Below are 25,116 nucleotides of genomic sequence, written 5' to 3'. Positions count from 1 at the left end.
TATTCTGTGACACTCCTCAGTGCCCTAGCTTTTACCATGTATAGAACCATAGAACATTATAGCAAATAAACAGGCACTTCAGCCCTTCTAGTCCATGCCCAAACCATTTTTGTGCCTAGTCCCACTGACTTGCACCCAGTCCGTAGCCCTCCATACCTCTCCAATCCATGTACATGCCCAAATTCTTCTTAAATGTTAAAATTGAGTTTGCATTCACCATTTCAGCTGTGAACTCAATCCCACTACTCTCTCTGTGAAGCAGTACCCCCTTATATTCCCCCTAAACTTTGCCCCTTTAACCCTAAACATGGTTTGTATCTCACCAACCCTCAGTGGAAAAAGCCTATCTACATTTACTCTGTCTGTCCCCCTTGTAATTTTAAATACCTCTATCAAATCTCCTCTCATTCTTCTACACTCCAGGAAATGAAGTCCTAACCAGTTTAACCTTGCCCTGTAACTCAGTTCCAGGAAACATCCTAGTAAATCTTCACTGTACTCTTTCTATCTTATTGATCTCTTTCCTGTAGTTAAGTGACCAAAACTGCACACAATACTCCAAATTTAGCCTCACCAATGTCCTATACAACTTTACCATAGCATCCCAATTTCTATACTCAATACTTTGAGCTATGAAGGCCAAACCTATTTATCTGTGACACCACTTTCAGGGAATTATATATCTGTATTCCCAAATCCCTCTGTTCTATTGCACTCCTCAGTGCCCTACCATTTAACCTGTATGTCCTTTTTTGTTTTTTTTCAAAAAAGCAATGCCTTATGGTTGTCTTCATTAAATTCTATCTGTCATTTTTCATCCCATTTTTCCAACCGGTCCAGATCCCTCTGGAAGCTTTGAAAGCCTTCCTTACTGTCCACAATGCCTCCAATTTACCACATTATCATCCAGATCATTGATATAGATGACAAGCAACAATGGTCCCAGCACTAATCCCTGAGGCACACCATTAGTCACAGACCTCCAGTCTGATAAGCAACCATCCACCACCACTCTCTGGCTTCTCCAGTCAAGCCAATGTCAAATCCAGTTCACCACTTCATCATGAATTCTGAGCATCGGAACCTTCCTGACTAACCTCTCTTGTTAGTCCTTATCAAAAGCCTTACTAAAGTCCATATAGACAACATCCATAGCTTTTCCTTCTTCATCATTCCTGGTAGCCTCCTCAAAAAATGCTATAAGATTGGTTAAACATGAGCTACCATGCACAAATCCATGTTGACTCTTCCTAATCAGTCCCTGGCTATCCAAATACTTGCATATCTGATCTCTTAGAACACCTTCCAATAGTTTACCTACTACTGACAGCGGGCTCACTGACCTATAAGTTCCAGGGTTAATTTTGGAACCTTTTTTATCCTCCAATCCTCCAGCACCTCGCCCGTGGCTAATGACATTTTAAATATTTCTGCCAGAGCTCTTGCAATTTCTACACTCACCTCCCTCAAGGTCCAAGGGAATAGCCACCCTGGGGATTTATCCACCCTATTTGCTTTAAGACAGAAAGCACTTCCTCCTCTTTAATCTGTATCGGTTCCATGTCCTCACTGCTTGTTTTCTTTACTTCATTCAACTCTGTGGCAGTTTCCTAATGAAAAAAAACACATTTAAGATCTCCCCCATCTCTTTTGGTTCCATACAAAGCCAACACTCAGATCTTCAAGGGGACCAATTTTGTCCCTTACTATCCTTTTGCTCTTAATCTACCTTTAGAAATCCTGAGGATTTTCCTTCATATTCTCTGTCAAATCTGCCTCGTGTCTTTGTTTAATCTTCCTGATTTATTTCTTGAGCATTTTCTTGCATTTTTTATACTCCTTGTTGCCTAAACCTGCAATACACCTCCCTCTTCTTAACCAGATCCCCAATATCCATTAAAAGAAAAGGTTCCCTATGCCTGGTAATTTTGCCTTTAATCCTGACAGGAACATACAAATTCTTTACTCTCAAAATTTCACCTTTGAAGGTGAAATTTACCTTCATATCCTTGCCTGACAACAACTTATCCCAATCCACGCATTCTAGATCCTTTCTCATTTCTTCAAACTTGGCCTTTTACTAATTTAGAATCTTAACCCAAGGCCCAGACCTAATCCTTCTTCATAATTAACTTGAAGCTGATGGCATTATGAATGATCACTGGACCCAAAATGTTTCCCTACACCTACTTCTCTCACTTGTCCTGTCTTGTTCCCCAATAGGATATTCAGTATTGCATTCTCTCTAGTTGGTTCCTCGATATATTGATATAGAAAATTTTCCTGAACACATTTGACAAACTTCAAGCCATCCAGTCCTTTTATGGTATAAGAGTACCAGTCAATATGTAGAAAGTTAAAATCTCCTACCATCACAACCTTGTGTTTCCTGCAACTGTCTGCTATCTCTACAGATTTGCTCTTCCAATTCTCGGTGACTATTGGGCAATCTGTAATGCTATCCTATGAGTGTTGTCATACCTTTCCCGTTCCTCAGCTCCACCCATGTAGCCTTAGTTGATGAGCTCTCTAGTCTGTCCTGTCTGAGTAAAGCTGTGATGTTTTCCCTGACAAGCAATGCCACTCCTCCATGTTTCATCCCCCCACCCTATTCTATTTATACACATACAGCACGGTATCAAGCCATTTCAGCCCATGAGCCCATGCTGCTTTATTGCACCCAATTAACCTACATCCCCAGTACATTTCGAATGGTGGGAAGAAACCAGAGAACCTGGAGGAAGCCCACGCAGACACAGGGAGAACATACAAATTGTTTACAGGCGGCGTGAGATTCAAACCCCAGTCCAGATCGCTGGTGTTGTAACGACATTACACTAACCACTGCACCAACTGTGCCACCCTATCGTGTCTGAAGCAACAAGCCCAGAACATTGAGCTGTCAGTCCTGCCCCTCCTGCAAACAAGTTTCACTAATGGCTACAGTGTCATAATTCCACGTGCCAATCCATGGTCTAAACTTGTCTGCCTTTCCTACATAGTACAGATTCTCTCATCAATGTGTATATGTACAGATTGTAGTGTAGGATGACTGTGATTGGCTGAGAGCATAGCCACACCTACTGGCACGTCTTAAAGGATTGCTCCTAGCCAGACCAAGTCATTCTGGACAGGTCGACCTACTTGTGATATGCTCCATTTTAGTTAATAAAAGCCTTGGTTTGGATCAACAAGTCTTTGGTTCTTTCAACACACTCTACAAATACTCCTTGCATTGAAATAGATACACCTGAGAACATTTCCACCACATACAAACCATTGACTTCTTATGTTACATGCAATTTTCACATAATCTTTTCCCTCCTCCACTCCTCTATCTGCTACACTCTAGTTCGCATCACCCTGAACTTTGCCCCTTTAAACCCACCAGAGCAGCACTAGCAAACCTCCCCACAAGGATATTTGTCCTCCTCCAGTTCAGATGCAAACCGTCCCATCAGAACAGGTCCCACCTCCCATGGAAGAGATGCCAATGATCCAGAAACCTGAAGCCCTTCCTCCTGCACCATGTCTATAGCCACATATTCAGCTGCATTATCCTGCTATTTCTAACCTCACTGGCACGTGGCGTAGGTAGCAATCCTGAGATCATAACCCTGGTCCTTCAACCTACACTCTCCTTGCAGGACCTCCTCACCCTTACCTACATCATCAGTCTCTATATGGATCATGACATCTGGCTGCTCACCCTCCCTCCTGAGAATGCTGTGAACTTGATCTGAGATATCTTGGACCCTGGCACCAAGGAGACCACATACCATCTGGGATCCTTGATCTGTTTCGCAGAACCTCTTTTCTGTCCCCCCCCTAAATATGGAGTCCCTTATTACTACACTAGTTCCTTCCATGGTTGTCCTCTTAAATGCAACACCTCATACGTTTTTTAACTAAATTCTGTATAATTGACAGTATGTTCCGATTAGCTCAAAAAACTGAAGTTTGCATTCAGGGGCCATAATCAAGTTATATTTTCAGGAAAAAGTAAAGTACTTGTCCTGACATTTTTCCAAACCAATACATGCTTGTTTTCTCCCTCAGTCCTTTTGATGTTCGCAGGCTATAGAGATGCTGCTGGAAGAGGTGAGGGATCTTTCTGGAACCAGACATTTGCAAGCAAGAAACAATTGCCTGAAGGAGACTTCTCTATTTTGAACTATGCCTCACCACTGCTTTGCAAAGCAGAAGCTTGTTCTGCGAAATTCAGCCATGGGTTTTAGGATATCAACTCTTACAATATTTTGAACCACAACTTCAACATTTTGTGAACTTTAAATGGAGTTGAGCCTGTTTTATCTCATCTTCATAACAGCAGCTTACATTTCATCTGCCCTTAAGGGATTGACATTTCATGGTGGAATTTTGAAGAAATGTAGTGCCATTAACATGAGTGTCCTGACCAATACACAGTCTCACTTCTATCAGAATACCTGGTCATCTGGTTGCTTGTGGGAGGTTGCTCTGCACAAGTTAGCTACCACTTCATCAATTAGAAAATGGGCAACTTATAACTATCTCATTGGTAGTAAAAAAAAACACTAAATATCTTGTTCTGTTTATTTATAAAGAAAGAGTTTTTTCATAAATGTTCTTTTTCCTCAAGTACCTGACAGAAAGAAAATATGGAAGTGTGAATCCTCATTAAAAAAATATCTGGCCCAAATAGTGTTCTTGGCCATGTTGTTAAAGCAGTGCAAATCAACTGACTGGAGCTTTTGCAAACATTTTCAACCTCTCACTATAACAGTCAGTCTGCTTCAAAAGAACAGCTATTATTCTGATGCCCAATAAGAGCAAAGGTGACCTGTTTCAACAATTGTTGGCTGGTGTTACTGTGATGAATGCGAGGTTGGTTTTGGAACTGATGAATTCCTATCTCAGAACGGACCTGGATTCACTTCCATTTGCCGATAATCACAACAGGTCCATCTCACTAGCCTTCCACTCTGTGTTAGATCACTCGATCACAGGAGTGCCTTCATTAGGCTATTGTTCATTGATTTCAGCTCAGGATACAGCACCGTCATGAGAGCAAGACTCATAAGGATCAAGAATTCTGTTTGTCCCTCTTGACTTCCTCATTGGCAATCAGGCACAGGCTAATAAATAGCAAGCAATACTGCACCAAGCTAGTGACCACCTCTGGCAAATGGGAGCTGACCTTTTACCTTAGAAAATCAATAACATTATAATTGCCAAGCTTATCAACAGCAGCATCATGGGGTGACCACTGACAAGCTCTCAACTGGATGAGTCATGTGAATACTTTCACTACAAAGGGTCAGCAGCTGGGGGTGCAGGAGTGAGCCACTCATCTCCTGACACGCCAAAATCTCTTCATCGTCCACAAGCATAAGAATGTGGGTTGCTCCAACAACACTCGTGAATTTTGAGAGCATCTAAAACAAAGTAGCCCACACGACTGACATCCCATTATCTTCCTTAAACATTCTCTCCCCCCACCATTATTGTATAACAATTGCAGTTTATGCCATTTACAAAATGGGAATGGATGAGGGTAACCCTCTCAACAGCTGCTCCAAAACCATTACAACAGTGAAGGGCAGCATCTTCATGAGAGCATCATTACCTGGATGTTCCCCTTCAGGTCACATTCTATTCTAACTCACAACTACATCAATATTGCTGGGTTCAAGTTCTGAAAGTTGCTCAAGTTTCTTCATCAGGAATAGAATGGATCAAGAACATGATCTTCTCAAGGCAACCAGCAATGGGCAATGATGGCTGGCTTTGCTGGTCATAGCTATATCTCCGAAAATAGAGTAAGTAGAACTAAATACAGGTTCCTGATTATTTCAGGTTGAGTCAGCTGCCAACCTACAATGCTGTACCACACGCGTACAAGTTTTGTTAGTAGATCAACAAGCCTTCTCATGAGCCATTCTGAATACGTGCACTAACCAGCAGAGCACTGCTGGAAATGTACTATGGACACTGTGTGTGATAATTCTGTATGTTTCTGACAGATTACGACCTGATGTGGCCCTTTTAAAATAACCTTAAAACCAACTAAAGGCAAAGTTATTGGACATGCAGTCTTTCAAATGTTAGAAAGAGTGCCCTTTTCTCTCATTATATTTGGTAATAAATGTGATTTTCGTGGCCTCTCTGATTCATATGTTTTGGGAACAATTCTTTAAAGCTCTATCACGAATTCTTAGGATAAAATTAGATCTGTGTCCTTTTATTGCTTTGTTTAGCCATTCTCTAGAAGAGAGGATTTCCTTGCATTTAACTCAAAAAAGAATAGTAGCTTTTTCTTCATTGATGGGCAGATGAGCAATTTGGATCAGATGGAAAGAGCAGAGCACCAACTCGTATGCAATGGGTACAGGATTGTTATGTCTTGCTTGAGTTTGGATAAAATGAGATCTAATGTTAAAGAGAGCAAAGTGGAATTTGACAAGATATGGTGCCCATTCATGGGCGATGATCATCATTTGATGACATAGGCAGGGGTGCTCTGGGGGTTTTCCATCCGATGTCCGAGAGCTGACACTTGATTCTTTACAATTTATTTGCTGGTGTCTGTGATTAGTGGGAGGGGTTAGATTAGTATGGGTTTTCTTTCTTTTCTCTTTTGTTCTTTTTTTTGGTTTTTTTTCCTACAACCGGAAGAAATTGGTCTATTTAGATAATCACAATATTAGGAGGTGAAATTCTCATAAGAATTTTTCACTTTTTAAAAAGAATTATATAAGACAATGTATAATTGATGTGTGACTCATAGTCTGTTCTGCATTATAGAAAAGCTATATAATTAGTTAATATCTAAACAATATATACATGTAATATTTCTCTCTATCAAATTAATAAAAATATTTTAAAAAGTAAAGTTTTCTGTAACTCCAAAGAAACTAACATTTGTTTTTGACTTCTGGCTAGCAATCATGTGGGTAGGAGATAATGATCCTGTCAGTCAGCCAAAGCTTGAATTTATTTGGTGCCTTTACAGAAGTACTGTGACCGAGTATATAGATATGTTTTTGGGAGATAAACTGGGAAAGGTTTGTTAGTGTCGGTCACATACAAACACTTTAAAACAGATCTTATTTAAAATACTGGAGCTCTGCTCATGCTAGACATGTTGGAGCCAACAGTCTTTGCAAAAAGCTTTGGAGAGTTCCCAAAAGACTTCACTAATGGACTGTTGTTTACAAAAAGGCAACAGATGAAAGAACTTGGCAGAGTCGCATTCTATCTGGAGGGGTACTTGCTGTTCTAGGAGGGTCATGTGGTTTTGCAAGCAGAGAGAGTCAAACAGGTTTTCTCTCTGAGAGAGAGAGACAGAGATCAGTTTTACAGTCAGCAGCTGGAACTGGAACAGGACAAGCTGGCAAGCTTGTGGAAAACCCAAATTTGAAGACTGGTTGTGAGTGCTTAGTTCAGCCTGGTCAAAGCCCTTGTGGTTCATGCAAGAGGAGAGGACTGGCTGTCTAACGTTTCTCTTGAAATAAGAGAAACAAAAAGGCACTCTGTCGTGACCTGAAAGAAAGAGGTTATCTTCTGGAGAACCCCGAGGGGGCAAGTTTCTTTGGCAAGAGACTGAAGTGGTTGATTAAAAAAAGGAATCAATTGTGGGTGTCAACATACAATGAACATCTCTTTGAAAACCAACAAGAACTTTCCTAAGTGGTAACCATTTACCTTTCAAGCACCAAAGCCTGGTGAACTTTATAAATGTTACATTCTGTGCACAGTATAAGAATTGACTGCAACCAGTGACCTTGGAGGAATGAGAAGTGAGATTGGACTGTGAACCAAAGAACTTTTCTGAACCTACACACACCTTACATAAATGTGCGCTTAGAATTAGAAGTGGGTTAAGTTAGGTTAGTTAAGTCAATAGTGATAAGTTAAAGTGTGATTCTGTTTTCATGTTTAAAGATAATTAAAAGCAATTTTTGTTAAAGTAACCCTTTGTCTTGGTGAATCTCTATTGCTGCTGGGTTTTGGGGTCCTGTGGTCTCATAACAGCACAGCCTAACAATTCGTTCAGAGGAGTAATTGTCAAATTAAATTTGACCAAAATCAAAGTTTGCAATCCTGGTTTCCAACATTTCTGAACCCCTCACATGATCCCTCTCTTCCCATTCCCTCCCACCAATCGTCTTCTGTTCTTGAAGCTCACTCTGTCTTCAGATTTACTGGAAGGCAAAACATTTGTCCTTCTGACCGTCGGTTAAACAGGCACTCTTCTCACTCCAACACATTTCTCACATGAGTGCTCATCAATGTTTACACACAGAGCTTTATGACTATGCAATAATGTATTCCCCCCCCAAACGACTTCTGACTTTGAGAATCGAGAAAATCCTTGTAAGACAGTAACTCTGAAAGAGGTATTAGGTCAAAAACAACTTACCATTCTTCCCACATAATTCAATATGCATCATGGGTGCATTCAAGTGAACATTGAGCTACATAATCAAGAAGGGCAAATAATTAAAAATGATTAAAAATGATTGCCGAGATACGTTTAAGTAAAATCCTAAAGGAAGAAAGTTAAGAGTAAAAATACAGGGTTTAGGAATCACATGCTTTGGTTGTTGCTGGTAGCTTAGGGATGTTCAGGAGATCAGAATTGGAAAATTGCCAACATCCTGGGAGCTGTGAGAGGAGGAGATATTAGAGGTAGGGGATGGGGGGGTGAGACCAAGGAACAATTAGAATACGGATACATTGATTTAACAAGGAGCAAGAAGGGTGACAATGGGTGAACCAGAGACAGTGAATTAGGGGGGTGAAAGATTGGAGGTAGGGCAGCGGAGGCATTGGAAAATCCAAACCTAGCATTGTGGTGGGTTTCAACAGCTGAGCTGGAACAGCCTCAGGGGTGCACGCTGTCAGTCTACATACGGTCTATTCTTGCCCTGTGTTTTATACTGATTTCAATTTGAAACAGCTGATTTTGTGAGTGGATTTACAGCAAATATTGATCTTCTGTAGTTTTCAGATTTATTTGTCGTATATACATGACATCTCATACAACCTTAAGATTCTATTTTCTGCAGGCCTGGCAGAATGACCACTAATTGGTAGTGCAAAAGATAAACTGTCCTCGATGTAGACACGTAAACAAATAAAGAACAGTAAACAGATAATAATGGCAAACAAACTGACTGTGCCTTACAGGGAGAATTTTTAAAAATGAATAAAGTCCACAACTGCAGCTGGTCAGCAGTCCACCACATGTCTGTCGAAATTATCCAGGGTCTCTGGTGTCATACCAAACTTCTGCAAACTCCAAAGAAGAAGAGGCACTGTCGTGTTTTCTTCACGATGCCATTGGTGTGTTGGGTCCAGGAAAGATCCCCTGAGATAGTGACTCCCAAGAATTTAAATTTTCTTACCCTCTCCACCTCCGATTCCCCGATGATCACTGGATCATATACCTCTGGCTTTCCTTTTCTGAAGTCAGCAATCAGCTTCTTAGTTTTGGTGACATTGAGTGCAAGGTTGTTGTTGGTGCACCATTCAGCCAAGTGTTCAATCTCCCTCCTGTTCGCTGACTCATCCCCTTCCTTTATAGAACATACTACCATGGTATCGTCAGCAAATTTGTAGATGGTGTTATATGTCATACCGAGCCACATAGACGTAGGTGTAAAGTGAGTAGAGCAGGGGCTAAGAACACAGCCTGTGGTGCTCTGGTACAGATGGAGATTGTGGAGATGTTCTTACCAATTCTCACTGATCTGGAGGTGAGGAAATCCATGATCCAATTACACAGTTGGGTGTTGAGTCCCAGGTCCGGGAGTTTGCTGATCTGTTTTGAGGGAATGATGGTGTTAAATGCTAAACTGTAGTCGATAAGGAGCATCCTGATGACTGCATTTTTACTGTCCAGGCATTCCAGGGGTTTGTGTAGAGCCAGTAGGATGGCATCTCCCTTAGATCAGTTGCTATGATAAGCGAACTGGAACGTATCCATGTCACTGCTCAGACAGGAGCTAATCTGCTTCGTCACTAGCCTTTCTCAACACTTCATCACTGTTGATGTAAGTGCTACTGGTCGAGAGTCATTAAGGCTGGTTACCAAACTCTTCTTGGGCACCAGTATGATTGTCACCTGTTTGAAACAGGTGGGTACCGCCCCTTGCCGGAGTTAAATGTTGAAGACATCCGTGAATACATTAGTAAGTTGGTCAGCACAGATTTTTAATACTCGGCCAGGTACTCCACCCGGGGCAGATTTCTCTTAAAACTTTCATAGGAGTGAAAGCTGAAAATAATTTCTGTAAGTGAACAGCTGAAACTCAGCTGCCCTGTAATGTCAACCCGAACATGCAGATTCATCTAATGAATGTCGGTAACATTTTCACTTTCTGCTTCCAGGTTTCCTGGGACTGCAGAATTTGACTTCCATTTCATCACACACCACCTCTTTCCTCCCCCCCCAACTTTAAAATGAAAATGCCATTCATGATTTTATGGGCCACAATTTGTATTCCACCCACTGACTGAACACAAAGGAAACCATCTATATACCGATGGATGATGATGTTTCCCAATTAAGTGCCCATTTCAGCAATTTGAGCCCAGAGTTCCTTCTTATTGACTCAAAACTGCAGCAACACAAAAATTGAACGTACTTAAGGATTTCTATTTCAATCTGAGTAGCTTAGATCAATTTAGTAGATAGCGACTGACTATTTTATCAAAAACAAATTGGAGCAGAGAAGTTCTAATGTATCCAAAAGTATATGCGATGCGATGTGCATTGACATCCATTTCACTCATTGTTCACACTGCAAAATCAAATTTCACATTTTAAAAATAAGAAATTTGTCATCTATTGTAGGGTTCAAGTTAGCTAAAGGGGTCAGTCCCGTGCTGATGAGGGCGACGTGGTAAATCAGAACCCTGAAGGTGAGTGGGTCTAGTAGATGGTTGGGAAAAATGCATGTGGTTCATTGTGGATCAAATACTTCCTCTTCCCTAATCTCAACCTCATCCAGCACACAAGACTTCTATTTTGACCTCACCCTGATCAAGCTCCTTTTCTCTAGCGAATACTGAAGCAAAGTATTAATTGAGGACCTCCCCAATCTCCTTCACCCCCAGGTACACGTTGCCTCCTAAGTGGTTCTACCTTCACTCTCTTCCTTCTATTCTTTACAGATCCCTTGGAGGTCTCATTTATCCTATTTGCAAGGCCTCTCATACCCCTTTCGAGCTCTCCTCAGTCCTTTCTTCCTTCTGGGCTACTATATAATTCTCATGAGCCCTTCTTAAATCTAATGTATGCTGTCTTCGTCCTCTTAACCAGCTGCCTCACCCGTTTTGTCAACCACGGTTCCCTTTTCCTACCATCTTTTCCCTGTTTCAGTGGGACAATCCTATCTGGAACCCACGTGGTCCCTAAACATCCTCCACATTATGTCTGTGCATTCTGCTAAGAATACCTGTTCCTAATTTACACTGCCTAGTTCCTGCCTCATCCTATTAAAGTTAGACATTCCCCATTTAAACACTTACCCATTTTGTCGGTTTTTAATCCTTGTCCATAACTATGCTAAATCTCAGGGAGTTGTGGTTTCTCTCACCTAGATACTCCCCCACCAAGTGGTCCGCCACCTGACCAGGTTCATTACCCAGTACTAGATCCAGTGTGGCCTCTTCTCTAGTCGGCTGACCCAGGTACTGGGTCAGGAATCCTTCTTGGATGCATCTGAAAAATTCTGCCCCATATACCCCTCTTGCAGTTAGGAGGTGTCAGTCAATATTTGGGAAGTTGAAGTCTCCAATAACAACAACACTGTAATTCTGCACCACTCTAAATTCTGCCTGCTTATTTGTCCCTCAGTGTCCCAAGGGCTATTTGGGGGCTTATAGACTACTCCCAGCACAGTGATTGCTCCCTTCCTATTTCTGGCTTCATTCACACTGACTCTTGCATAGTGGGGGAAGGAGGCTCCAGAATCCAAGCCCAGTGAAGATGCTTCCAAGATCCAAGTCAGAAGAATGCATTAATTGGAGGGGAACCTGTGGGGGCTCGAGGTATCAGGCAGCATCCATGGAGAGAAATGGTCAGTCTACTTTTTGGGTCAGGACCCAAGGTTACCAGGCTATTTCTCTCCATGGATGCCGATTGGCCAGCTGAGTCTCTCCAGCTTCCCTTTGTTCACTCAAGGCTCCAGCATCTTCTTGTGGTTTTTTTTTTTAGCTCAGCAAGATGTTTTATTGAGGTCAAGATTAAACAGGATCTATCTTTCATTATGTCTTTCTATTCTGTTCTTCATTAACTATTGGGTTGCTCTAAAGATGTCCATACACCATTATCATAACATCACATATCTTTTAAATGTATTTTGTTGATGTAATTATTCAATAAATATAATGTGTGCACAATGGCCATATTGTTGCTGCCAATATGTGCACACCGCAGCTTTTTCTTTGGCACCAATTCATTTGAGAGTGAAAACTGACTGCATGAATTGAGAGTAATTTTGTGAGAGCTGCCAAGACTTATCGTAAATATGCTTGTATAATGTGTTACGAGTATAATGCAACCCCCCCCCCCATTTTTGAGGGGAAAAAGGGAGAAAGATTTTATCCCCATGTATAATACGACCCCCTCCCTCCCCTCGCCTGCCCGATCGGCACTGGCATCTCTCTTCCCCTTTGCCCGCCCAGTTTGTGCTGCCATCTCTCTCCCCCTCGCTCGCCCGATTTGCGCTGCCGCAAATAAGTGTGTATAATGTGACCCCCTACTTTGAGCTCGAATTTTGAAACAAATTTTTTTGCATATTTATGGTAGTCTTTCAAGAAAAAGACTCTAATGACCATTCAGCTCTTTAACGGAACTCCAAACAAAATTAATTTTAAGGTTTCTTGTGAACTCTGAGAGAATGATCATAGAATTTATATAAATTAAAGTTTAATTTGATGTTCCAGGGACTGATCTATAGGCGTTTCAAACCCTATGTGAACTGTGACCAACATTTCATTACAGATTATAAATTTTGTCTGAAAAATTGATGTAATATGATATCATTTAGCATGAAAGGTGAATTTTTTTTATCATGGTCAAGGATAAAATTGAGGAAAGAAATAGTCAAAGAAATGAGTTTTAAAGAAAAAAGAGGCAACTGGATAAAAGGATTGAGGATGAGGAAAAATTCAGTCCTCTTAAAGTTCAAGTTCTAAATTATTGTCAGACATGACATTGCATATAACCCTGAGATTCTTTTTTCCTGTGGGACAGGTAGAAGTTTTATTTATTGGGTGGTGTAAACCAGTGGTCTTCAAACTGCCTCCCCTAAACTTACATTCCAATTTAAGCAATCCCTTACTCATCACAGAGCACCGATGGCACAGGGATCAATTAAGGTGGGATGTGAGTGGAAAGGAAAAGATTGAGAACCACTGCTCTAGACCGATTGATACAGAAATATTTTGTTTGAGGAAAAATTGTCATTGGTCCATTTCCTTTGGAGTTCTGAAACCGTGCACATAACGAGTCCATGAGGTATCATTAAAACAGTGGTCTTCAAATTTTTTCTCCCACTCACAGACCACCTTAAGCAATCCCTTACTAATCACAGAGCACCTATCCTTAAGGTAGAATGTGAGTTTAAGGGGGCAGTTTGAAAACCTGTGTAAAATCATAGAAAAAGATGTGTATGCAAAAGAGAGACATGTAAACAAAGAAAGAAATGTAAACAAACTGTGCTAATACAGACAAAAAGAAATATTCAGGAATAAATTATGTGCTTAAATGAATCTCTGATTGAATTGAGTCTGACAGTGGAGGGGTGTACCCGTTGGTACAAGTCTTGTGGCACCTATACCTCTTCCCTGATGGCAGATGGAAGAACATAGCGTGACCTGGATGTTATGGATTCTTGATTGCTCTACTGTACTCCGACAGCAACGTTCCACACAGATTTTTTTCTCTCAAGTTACCCCTGGAGGGGAAAAAAACAAATCAAAATGAACAATAAGGAAAAAAGATCATTGCCTTGCCTCCAAAATGTTGAAGGGAAATTCGTCTTCAGGAAATAAATCTCATAATTTTAGGAACATCCAAATCCCTGTTGTTGGTTTGTAGGTTTAAAAACTGAAAAGTGCAACCATTAAATTGCTAGCTTTACAGTCATTATTTATTATTATTTTCCTTTTCTTAAACAGTTTATACAGAGTACTTTTGGCCCTACTACACTTACATTTCTGCCCGTGGCTCATGGCAATGCTTTGAAATGTTGTCTTTCAATCAGCTTAGTAATGCCATGCCTGGTGTAAAAATAGTCACTTTTGATGCACCTTCTCAATGATTAAGATTATACACAAATCCTCTCTTGTTTGACCTATTAAAAACTCTTTGTCAATAACAAAACAACCATACTAAATCAGAATCAGGATTTACTGTCATGAACAAGTCATGAAACTTGGTGTCTTGCGGGAGCATCATAGCGGAAACATACATATCATAATCATCTTATGACCTTACTATATATATATATATATATATAGTGCATGAAAAGTAAAGTTCGCTGATTATTCAGGAATCTGATGGCAGCAGGGAAGAAGCTGTCCTTGTGCCGCTTGGTGCTTGTCTTTTAGGCTCCTGTACCTTTTTGCCATAGTGGCAGAGTGGAGAGGGCGTGGACTGGGTAGTGGGGGGGGGGGTCTTTGAGATTAGCGGCTGCTTTTTTAAGACCCCGCCTCATGTAGATATCCTCGATGGAGTGGAGTCTGGTGCCTGGGAATGTCGCAGGCCGAGTTAACATTCCTCTGGAGTTTATTGTAAAAACACACAATGCTGGAGAAACTCAACAGATCACACAGTGTCCTTTATGTAGCAAAGGCAGAGATACATAACTGATGTTTCAAGGCTTGAGCCTTTCATCAAAGTATGAGAAAATGCTGGTGAGTGTACTTACCTCTTGCGGTGGAACATGGTACTGTGGGCTTGTCCCAGCATGTCCTCACTGGGCTGGGCAGGCTGGCCAGCCTTCTGTACCTGTAGCCCCTCCCCACAAGATCCCCTAATAAAGGCCAAGAGCCCTAATCTCCTCCCTCATACCTGCCGTGGACGTGAGCCAGCAGCATGTAGAGGCACTTCTGGGCCTTCAGATCAATAAAGCCTTTGACTCTTGCTTCATGTCTGTGAGTGGTCATTGATCACACCACACCTCTGCAGTTTACTCTTGACCTGAGAGTTGGCACCTCCATACCAGGCAGTGATGCAACCAGCCAGAATGCTCTCCACCTGTGGAAGTTTGCGAGAGTCTTCAGTGACGTTCCGAATCTCCTCAGACACCTCACAAAGTAGAACCACTGGCGAGCCTTCTTTGTGACTGCATCAACGTGGAGGTTCCAGGTCAGATCTGTTTTCTCCCTAACTTTGACCACTCTTAACAAATGTCCACCATTACCATTTGATTCCCCCCTTGCCTCTGTTACAGCTGAATAAATTTATTTTCATTGATGTGAGTGGAAAGTGATGTGAGTGTTAGCGAAAGGAATAAGCTATAGATGTTGAGAGATCCAGGTAAAACTACAAAAATAACCAGTTTTATTAACTGAATATTTCTTTCTTTTTAAAATGTTTTATTAGCTTTAATATAGAATATAGAACTGAATATTTGAAACCATTTCTATTTGCACTATCCTTCCTTGTTATCTAAAAGAAGGAAATATTTATTTATGAAGTACCATTTCATTTATCTATGCTGCAATGATGTTAATGCCCAAAAGGCCAACAGCCAAGGCAAACTGTGATGAACTAGATGAGGCTATTAAGAGAAAAATAAAATCTATTTGCAAAAGTCAAACCCCTTTTTGGGGAAAAAAAAATTTCTCTAGAAGAGAAATTTCTACTGCTCTAAATTCATGTTTCATATGGTCAGTCTGGGTCCACGGCCTTGGCGATGCTTGGACTTGGATTTCATATCATTTGCTTAAAGCCTCATTCCAAGCTGAAAACATGTTATTCATTTGAATGACAGTATTGCTGGCTTCTTTTGTGCCAAATAGAAAGCATCTCTCAAACAGACAAATGTCTGTTTAGTTGTTTTTCAATAGATTGTGTTGAAAAGTACAGCATTAAAATTTAAAAGTTGAATTCTTTTTTGAGTTGGTAAAAGTTCCAAAATTTCCCAAAGATTCCACCAGTTTATTTCTATAACTCCAGCACAACTCTGGAAGAACACGAGACTTGAAGCAAAAGAAGAAAATTCAAGCCTCAGACGTGCAAATGTGGTCCTTATGCAGGATAACCTGAAAGTTGACTGCCAGGTTGGATCGGCGGTAAAGAAGGTGAATGCTATGTTGGCATTCGTTTCAAAGGGGATTGTGTATAAGAATAAAGAGGTGTTGATGAGACTCTATGGGGCATTGTTGAGACCTCATTTGGATGCTGTGTGTAGTTTTGGGCCCCATATCTTAGAAAGGATATAGCAAGGTTGGAGTGGGGACAGAGGAGGTTTACCAGAATGATTCAAGGAATGAGAAGGCTAACATATGAGGAGCGCTTAGTGGCTCTTGGACTCTATTCATTAGAATATAGAAGAATGAGAGGGGATCTCACAGAAACATTTTGAATATTGAATGGATTGGACAGAGTGGATACAAATAAGATGTTTTCCCTGTTGGGTGATTCCAGGACAAGAAGCCACAGTCTTAGAATTAAAAAGTACCAATTTACAACAGAGATAAAGAGAAATTTATTTAGTCAGAGGGTAGTGGATTTGTGGAATTCATTGCCACATGCAGTGGTGGAGGCAGCGTTATTGGGGGAACTTAAAGGGGAAATTGATAGGTATCTAATTAGTCAGGGTATCAAGGGATATGGGGACAAGACCAGAACTTGGAAGTAGACGTGAGAACAGCTTAGCTCAGGGAGGTTACATGGAAAAGACTCGATGGGCTAAATGGCCTGCTTCTGTTCCTTTTTCTTGTGAGATCATGGTTAACCCTAATGTGAGCACCATATTCCTGCACTAATCCTATTTCTCATGATTCCCTTAACATTCAAAAATTTATTTGATGTCAATTAGTTTTATAAAATATTTCTAGGTTCAGCAGGATCTGACTAACTCAATCTATACATAACATTCAATGAATAATTTTCAGAAAAAAAATATTTTAGTCAGGATCACAAATAAACCATTTTTATAACATCGAACAGTGCAGGCCCTTCAACACATGATATTGAGCTGACCCATGTATATCTGCCAAAATAACTCAACATTTTAGAAGCTCAGTGAATTAACATTCTTACAGTCACTAATTAATGAAGGGAAAGTGGCACCAAGATATTTCTTATGTCCTTATGTTCTGAGTTTATCTGGAAAAGTTGCCCACAAAAGCCTGGTAAGTCCAGAAAATTAGTTTCACTTTTCTGATGTCAATCTGCACTCCTCACCTTTTAAAGGTTACCTGCATTGTCCAGAAAGGAGGCTAATCAACTAATCCATTGATAAACAAATCCACAGAGGTGTGACAGATTATGTTGTGTTTGTTTTGTATATGGATATGTGTTTTTTTTTAAGGCTGTGACAAATATGTTTTATTTTTTTTTTTAATTTTTTTTTATTTTTCACACCATAAATCACGTTAGCCATGATATACACTTTTTCTTTTTCACACATATACAGTGACTTTTTCTCCCCCCCCCCCTCCCTCCTCCCAAGCCACCCCCCCACCCCCCCCTCTCATCCATTTTAGGTATACAATCTAGGTTGCATTAAGCCAGTCAGACAATGTTGTCATTCAACAAAAATACACCAGAAATTCTACTGAGTCCATTCTTTTCTTTTCTTCTCCTTCCATCAACTTAGGTAATGTTTGTTCCCGGTAGGTTTTCGCTATTGTATTTAATGTAAGGCTCCCATACTTGTTCGAATATTTCAATATTATTTCTTAAACTATATGTTATTTTTTCTAATGGAATACATTTATTCATTTCTATATACCATTGTTGTATTTTCAAATTATCTTCCAATTTCCAGGTTGACATAATACATTTTTTTGCTACGGCTAGGGCTATCTTAACAAATCTTTTTTGTGCATCTTCCAAGTCAATTCCAAATTCTTTATTTTTTATGTTACTTAGGAGAAAGATCTCTGGATTCTTTGGTATATTGTTTTCTGTTATTTTATTTAATATCTGATTGAGATCATCCCAAAATTTTTCTACTCTCTCACATGTCCAGATTGCATGAATTGTTGTTCCCCTTTCTTTTTTACATCGAAAACATCTATCAGATACTGTTGGGTCCCATTTATTTAACTTTTGCGGTGTAGTGTATAGTCTGTGTAACCAATTATATTGTATCATACGCAGCATTTATTGTATTTCTCATCATTCCAGAACATAATTTTTCCCATGTTTCCTTTTTTATCTTTATATTTAAATCTTGTTCCCATTTTTGTTTAGTTTTACCATTTGTTTCCTCATTCTCCTTTTCTTGCAGTTTAATATACATATTTGTTATAAATCTTTTGATTAACATTGTATCTGTAATCACATATTCAAGGTTACTTCCCTCTGGTAAACTCAAATTGCTTCCTAATTTATCTTTCAAGTAGGATCTCAGTTGGTAATATGCCAGCGCTGTATCTCCAGTTATATTGTACTTATCTCTCATTTGTTCAAAGGATAAGAATCTACTTCCTGAAAAACAATTTTCTATTCTTTTAATCCCTTTTTTTTCCCATTTTCTAAAGGAAAGGTTGTCTATTGTAAAAGGGAGTAGCTTATTTTGCGTCAATATTACTTTTGGTAATTGATAATTTGTTTTATTTCTTTCTACATGAATCTTCTTCCATATATTGAGGAGATGGTGTAATACTGGAGAAGTTCTATGTTGTACCAATTTTTCGTCCCATTTATATAATATGTGTTCAGGTATCTCTTCCCCTATTTTATCTAATTCTAATCTCGTCCAGTCTGGTTTTTCCCTTGTTTGATAAAAATCTGATAGGTATCTTAATTGTGCGGCTGTATAATAATTTTTGAAGTTTGGCAATTGTAAGCCTCCTTGTTTATACCATTCTGTTAATTTATCTAGTGCTATCCTCTGTTTCCCCCCTCTCCATAAAAATTTCCTTATTATTTTCTTTAACTCTTTGAAGAATTTTTCTGTCAGTTGTATTGGCAATGCCTGAAATAAGTATAGTATCCTTGGAAAAATGTTCATTTTAATACAGTTTATCCTTCCTATCAGTGTTAGTGGTAGCTCTTTCCAATGCTCTAAATCGTCCTGTAATTTTTTCATTAGTGGATTGTAATTGAGTTTATATAATTGGCCTAGATTTTTGTTTATTTGTACACCTAGGTATCTTATTGCCTGCATTTGCCATCTGAATGGGGATTCCTTCTTAAATTTTGAGAAATCCGCGTTATTCATAGGCATTGCTTCACTTTTATTTACGTTTATCTTGTATCCCGACACTTCTCCATATTCCTTCAATTTCTTATATAGTTCTTTTATTGATAGTTCTGGTTCTGTTAAGTACACTATCACATCATCCGCAAATAGACTGATTTTATATTCCCTGTCTTTGATTTTTATTCCTTTTATATTATTATCTATTCTTATCAATTTTGCTAGTGGTTCTATAGCTAGCGCAAACAATAATGGTGATAGAGGGCATCCCTGCCGCGTTGACCTGCTTAAGTTAAATTGCTTTGATACATGTCCATTTACTGTCACTTTCGCTAACGGTCCCTTATATAATGCTTTAATCCAATTAATATACTTCTCCGGTAAACTGAATTTTTGCAATACTTTGAACAAATAATTCCATTCTACTCTGTCGAAGGCCTTCTCTGCGTCTGAAGCAACTGCTACTGCCGGTGCTTTATTTCCTTCTACTGCATGAATTAAGTTAATAAATTTACAAATATTGTCTGTTGTGCGTCTTTTTTTGATAAATCCAGTTTGGTCTAAATTTACCATTTTCGGTACCTGTTCTGCTAATCTGTTTGCTAATAGTTTAGCTATTATCTTATAATCTGTGTTTAGCAAAGATATTGGTCTATATGACGCTGGTGAGAGTGGATCTTTCCCTTGTTTTAGTATCACTGTAATTATTGCTGTTTTACATGAATCTGGTAAGTTTTGTGTCTCATCAATCTGGTTGATTACATCCAGGAGGGGTGGTATTAATAGGTCTTTAAATGTTTTGTAGAATTCTATTGGGAGTCCATCCTCTCCTGGTGTCTTATTATTTGGTAATTTTTTTATTATCTCTTGTATTTCTACTGTTCCAAATGGTTCTGTTAATTTATTTTGTTCCTCTATTTGTAGTTTTGGTAGTTCAATTTTAGTCAAAAATTCATCTATTTTCCCTTCTTTCCCTTCGTTTTCAGTTCGGTATAATTGTTCATAGAATTCTCTGAAGTTTTCCTTAATTTCTTTTGGATTATATGTAATTTGTTTGTCTTTTTTCCTTGTTGTCAATACCATTTTCTTAGTTTGCTCTGTCTTAAGCTGCCATGCTAAGATTTTGTGTGTTTTTTCACCTAGTTCATAATATTTCTGTTTTGTCTTCATTATATTCTTCTCCACCTTATATGTTTGTAATGTTTCATATTTTATTTTTTTATCCGCCAATTCACTTCTTTTGGTTGTATCTTCCTTTATTGCTAATTTTTTTTCTATGTTTACTATTTCCCTTTCCAACTGCTCTGTTTCCTGATTATAGTCCTTCTTCATCTTGGTTACATAACTTATTATTTGCCCTCTAATGAATGCTTTCATTGCATCCCATAGTATAAACTTATCTTCCACTGATTCCGTATTTACTTCAAAATACATTTTTAATTGTTTTTCAATAAATTCTCTAAAATCCTGTCTTTTAAGTAGCATGGGGTTTAATCTCCATCTATACATTCTTGGAGGGATGTCCTCTAGCTTTACTGTCAGTATTAGGGGTGAATGGTCCGATAGCATTCTCGCTTTATATTCTGTTTTTCTTACTCTATCCTGCATACTAGCTGATAACAAAAATAGGTCTATTCTTGAGTATGTTTTATGTCTAGTCGAGTAGTATGAGTATTCCTTTTCTTTTGGGTTTTGTTTCCTCCATATGTCCACAAGTTTCATTTCTTGCATTGATTTAATTATAAATTTGGTTACTTTGTTCTTCCTGTTAATTTTTTTCCCCGTTTTATCCATATTTGGATCCAAATTCAGATTGAAATCCCCTCCTATTAGTATGTTCCCTTGCGTATTAGCTACCTTCAAAAAGATATCTTGCATAAACTTTTGATCTTCTTCGTTAGGTGAATATATATTAAGTAGATTCCAAAGCTCCGAATATATCTGACATTTTATCATAACATATCTCCCTGCTGGATCTATTATTTCCTCTTCTATTTTAAATGGCACATTTTTGCTAATTAATATAGCCACTCCTCTTGCTTTTGAATTATACGATGCTGCTGTTACATGTCCTACCCAATCTCTCTTTAATTTCTTGTGCTCCAATTCAGTTAAGTGTGTTTCTTGGACAAATGCTATATCTATTTTTTCCTTTTTCAGTAAATTTAGTAGTTTCTTCCTTTTAATTTGGTTATGTATTCCATTAATATTTAAAGTCATATAGTTCAGCGTAGCCATTTTATATTTTGTTTATCTTCTCTTTCCGTTTTTCCATCATTACCTTTCCTCCTTTTCCATTTCTGTTTTCTTATTTTCAACTCTTTACAAGACAACATTCCTACAACATCCAACATTTTCCTTATTCTCCTATTTCTATCTTCTTTATCCCCAATCTCCCCTTCCCCTCCTGAGTTGTCCTTTATCCCTTGTCGGACAACCACATCTCCCCTCTCCATTTGGATTTGCGAATCCACTCGCAAGCGTCAACTGATTTTGCAGTGACCGCTCTTTTCCCCCACCCAGCCCCCCCCAGAAAAGATTTCACTTTTCATATGTCACAAAGGTCACTTTTAATTCCCTCCTTATTCTCTCTATTCCATTACCTTCCCTTATTAATTCTTGTCTATACTATCTATATTTTCCTCTAAGTACAGATACATTCACGTATGCACATTGTCTCTATTCACTCTTATACCTCTTTACCCGCATACATATCAATCGTGATCATTACCCGTCTTCATCCCTCAGTCTATTTTTGTCTTTACCCACATACATATCAATCGTGATCATTTTTACTCTCATTACCCGTCTTCATCCCTCAGTCTATTTTTGTAATTGTTTTGCAAATTTTCGTGCTTCTTCTGGATCCGAGAATAGTCTGTTTTGTTGTCCTGGAATAAATATTTTCAATACCGCTGGATGCTTTAGTATAAATTTATACCCTTTCTTCCATAAAATCGCCTTTGCTGTATTGAACTCTTTTCTCTTCTTTAGGAGTTCAAAACTTATATTTGGATAAATGAAGATTTTTTGCCCTTTATACTCCAGTGGTTTGTTGCCCTCTCTTACTTTTTCCATTGTCTTCTCCAGTACCTTTTCTCTTGTAGTATATCTTAGGAATTTTACTACAATAGATCTTGGTTTTTGTTGTGGTTGTGGTTTAGAGGCCAATGCTCTATGTGCCCTTTCTATTTCCATTTCTTGCTGTAGTTCTGGACATCCTAGGGTCTTAGGGATCCACTCTTTTATAAACTCCCTCATATTCTTGCCTTCTTCATCTTCCTTAAGGCCCACTATCTTTATGTTATTTCTTCTGTTATGGTTTTCCATTGTATCTATTTTTTGAGCTAGTAGTTCTTGTGTCTCTTTAGTTTTTTTATTAGATTTCTCCAATTTCTTTTTTAAGTCTTCTACCTCCATTTCTGCTGCTACTGCCCGTTCTTCCATCTTGTCCATTTTTTTCCCCATTTCTGTTAAGGTCATATCTATTTTATTCACTTTCTCTTCTGTGTTGTTTATTCTTCTTCTTAAATCATTGAATTCCTGTGTTTACCATTCTTTAAATGACTCCATGTATCCTCTAACAAGAGAAAGTATATCCTTTACCTTGCCTTTCCCTTCATCTATTTCACTGTATTCTTCCTCTTCTTCTTCCTCTGGGTTGGCCATCTGTTGTTTCTTTGTTGCCCTTTCCTTCTCTTCTTTCTTGTTTCTATTGTCTTCTGTGGTCTCTTCTTGCTGCAGGTGTTCTGCAGCTGTCGTTGCCGGCTGTGGAGATCGACTCCCCAGCTGGTCCCCCCTCCCGTCGGTGTGTTTTTTTTCATGCGCATCGCGCATGCGCGAGGAGTCGCGCACGCGCAGTTGCGCACTTTTACTCGGCTCTGCGAGCCATTGTTGTAGTTCTTTTTCTACCGACCTGAGGTAGCGGGCTCCTCTCTCCACTGCGGGCCTCTTCGGACAGGTAAGGCTTTCACCTTTTTCCTCCGTTGTCTTCTCTTCCTCTCTTCTTACCGTTGATTTTGATTTTTCTTCTTTTGTCTCCATCTTCTTTCCACCTTTATACTCACTTTTCTTTAACTTTTATTTCTGTGCCTTTGTATTTTCTCTTGTTTTTCCCGACTTTTCTGGAGAGGGCTGGAGTTCTTCGTCCGGCCACTACTCAATCACGTGACTCCTCCTATATGGATATGTTTTGGGGAGATAAATTGGGGCAGGGGTTTTTTTTAGTGTAGGTCACACACAAACACTTTAAAACAAATCTTATTTAAAATACTGGAGCTCTGCTCATGCTAGATATGTCAGCCCCAGAGCCTTTGCAAAAGCTTTGGAGAGTGCCCAAGAGACTTCACTAGTGGATTGTTGTTAACAAAAAGGCAACAGATGAAAGAGCTTGTCAGAGCTGGAGATTGTCTGGAGTGGAACTTGCTGTTCTCGGAGAGTCATGTGGCTTTGCAAGCAGAGAGTGTCAAACAGGTTTTCTCTCACAGAGAGATAGAGTGAGTGAGAGAGAGAGAGAGAGAGAAAGAAAGAGAGAGAGAGATCAGTTCTACAGATTTACAGCCAGCAGCAGCACTGGGACTGGAACGGGACAAGCTGGCAAGTTTGTGGAAGACCCGAGTTGGATGATGGGTTGTGAGTGCTTCGTTCAGCCTGGTCAAAGCCCTTGTTTTTCATGCAAGAGGAGAGGACTGGCTGCCTAATGTTTCAGTTGAAATAAGAGAAACAAAAAAGGAACCCTGTAGTGACCTGAAAGAAAGAGGTTATCATCTGCAGAACCCTGAGGGGGCAAGTTTCTTCGGCAAGACACTGAAGTGGCTGTTTAAAAAGGAATCACTTGTGGGTGTACAGCGAACAACAAATCTCTCTCTGAAAACTGACAAGAACCTTCCTGAGCAATAACCATTTACCTTTCAAGCACCAAAGCCTGGTGAACTTAATAAATGTTAAATTCCGTGAACAGAATAAGAATTGCCTGCAACCAGTCAACTTGGAAGAATGAGAAGTGAGATTGGGCTGGGAACCAAATAACTTTTCTGAACTTTCACACACCCACACACACACACACACACACACACACACACACACACACACACACACACACACACACATGTGAGGTTAGAATTAGAAGGGGCTTAAATAGTGTAAGTTAAAGTGTGATTCTGTTTTCATGTTTAAAGATAATTAAAAGCAACTTTTGTTTAAGTAACCATTTGTCTTGGTGAATATCTATTGCTGTTGGGTTTTGGGGTCCTTTGGGCTTGTAACAGATGAGACAAAGAAAGAAGATAAAAAATAAGAAATATATACTCCATTTAAACAAATAACAGTGGATGAAATTGGGGGATAGCCTGCAGCATAAAGTTGGAACATAGAACATTGCAGAACAGTACAGGCCACTCGGCCCACAATGTTGTGTCGGCCTATATAAATCTTCTCCAGCAACAATACAACCTTTCCAAAATGTACAGCCCATAACCCTTTATTTTTTTGTACATCCATGTGCCTATTTAAGAGTCTTTAAGATGGCATCTGTGTCTCCCAAAATGTCCCATTTATACTTTAAAGAAGATGATTTTTTTTAAAAAAGATATGCAACATTTTAACTTTGTGGTGAGTAAGTGTGACATCTCATATGCAAAATGTGATTTTAGGGACAGATAAATCACCCAACAGTTAGTGATATCTTGCAATTCTTTAAAAATGGAGTCACTCTTGACTGAGAGGGCCTTAAATTTTT

General features: G+C 39.2%; 1 long non-coding RNA gene across 1 annotated transcript in view; it reads left to right on the top strand.

The window, feature by feature from the left end:
* The first annotated feature begins 15,490 nt into the window (after positions 1–15,490).
* LOC138744687 (uncharacterized) overlaps positions 15,491–25,116 on the top strand; it is a 40,497-nt gene continuing 30,871 nt past the window's right edge. Inside the window, exon 1 of the long non-coding RNA XR_011345706.1 lies at positions 15,491–15,538. This is a non-coding gene — a long non-coding RNA (uncharacterized lncRNA). The remainder of the gene's footprint in view (positions 15,539–25,116) is intronic.

This window comes from Narcine bancroftii, chromosome 10 (genome assembly GCF_036971445.1).
Source record: "Narcine bancroftii isolate sNarBan1 chromosome 10, sNarBan1.hap1, whole genome shotgun sequence".
In the NCBI taxonomy this organism is placed as follows: domain Eukaryota; kingdom Metazoa; phylum Chordata; class Chondrichthyes; order Torpediniformes; family Narcinidae; genus Narcine; species Narcine bancroftii.
This window is presented reverse-complemented; position numbering and strand designations above follow the sequence as displayed.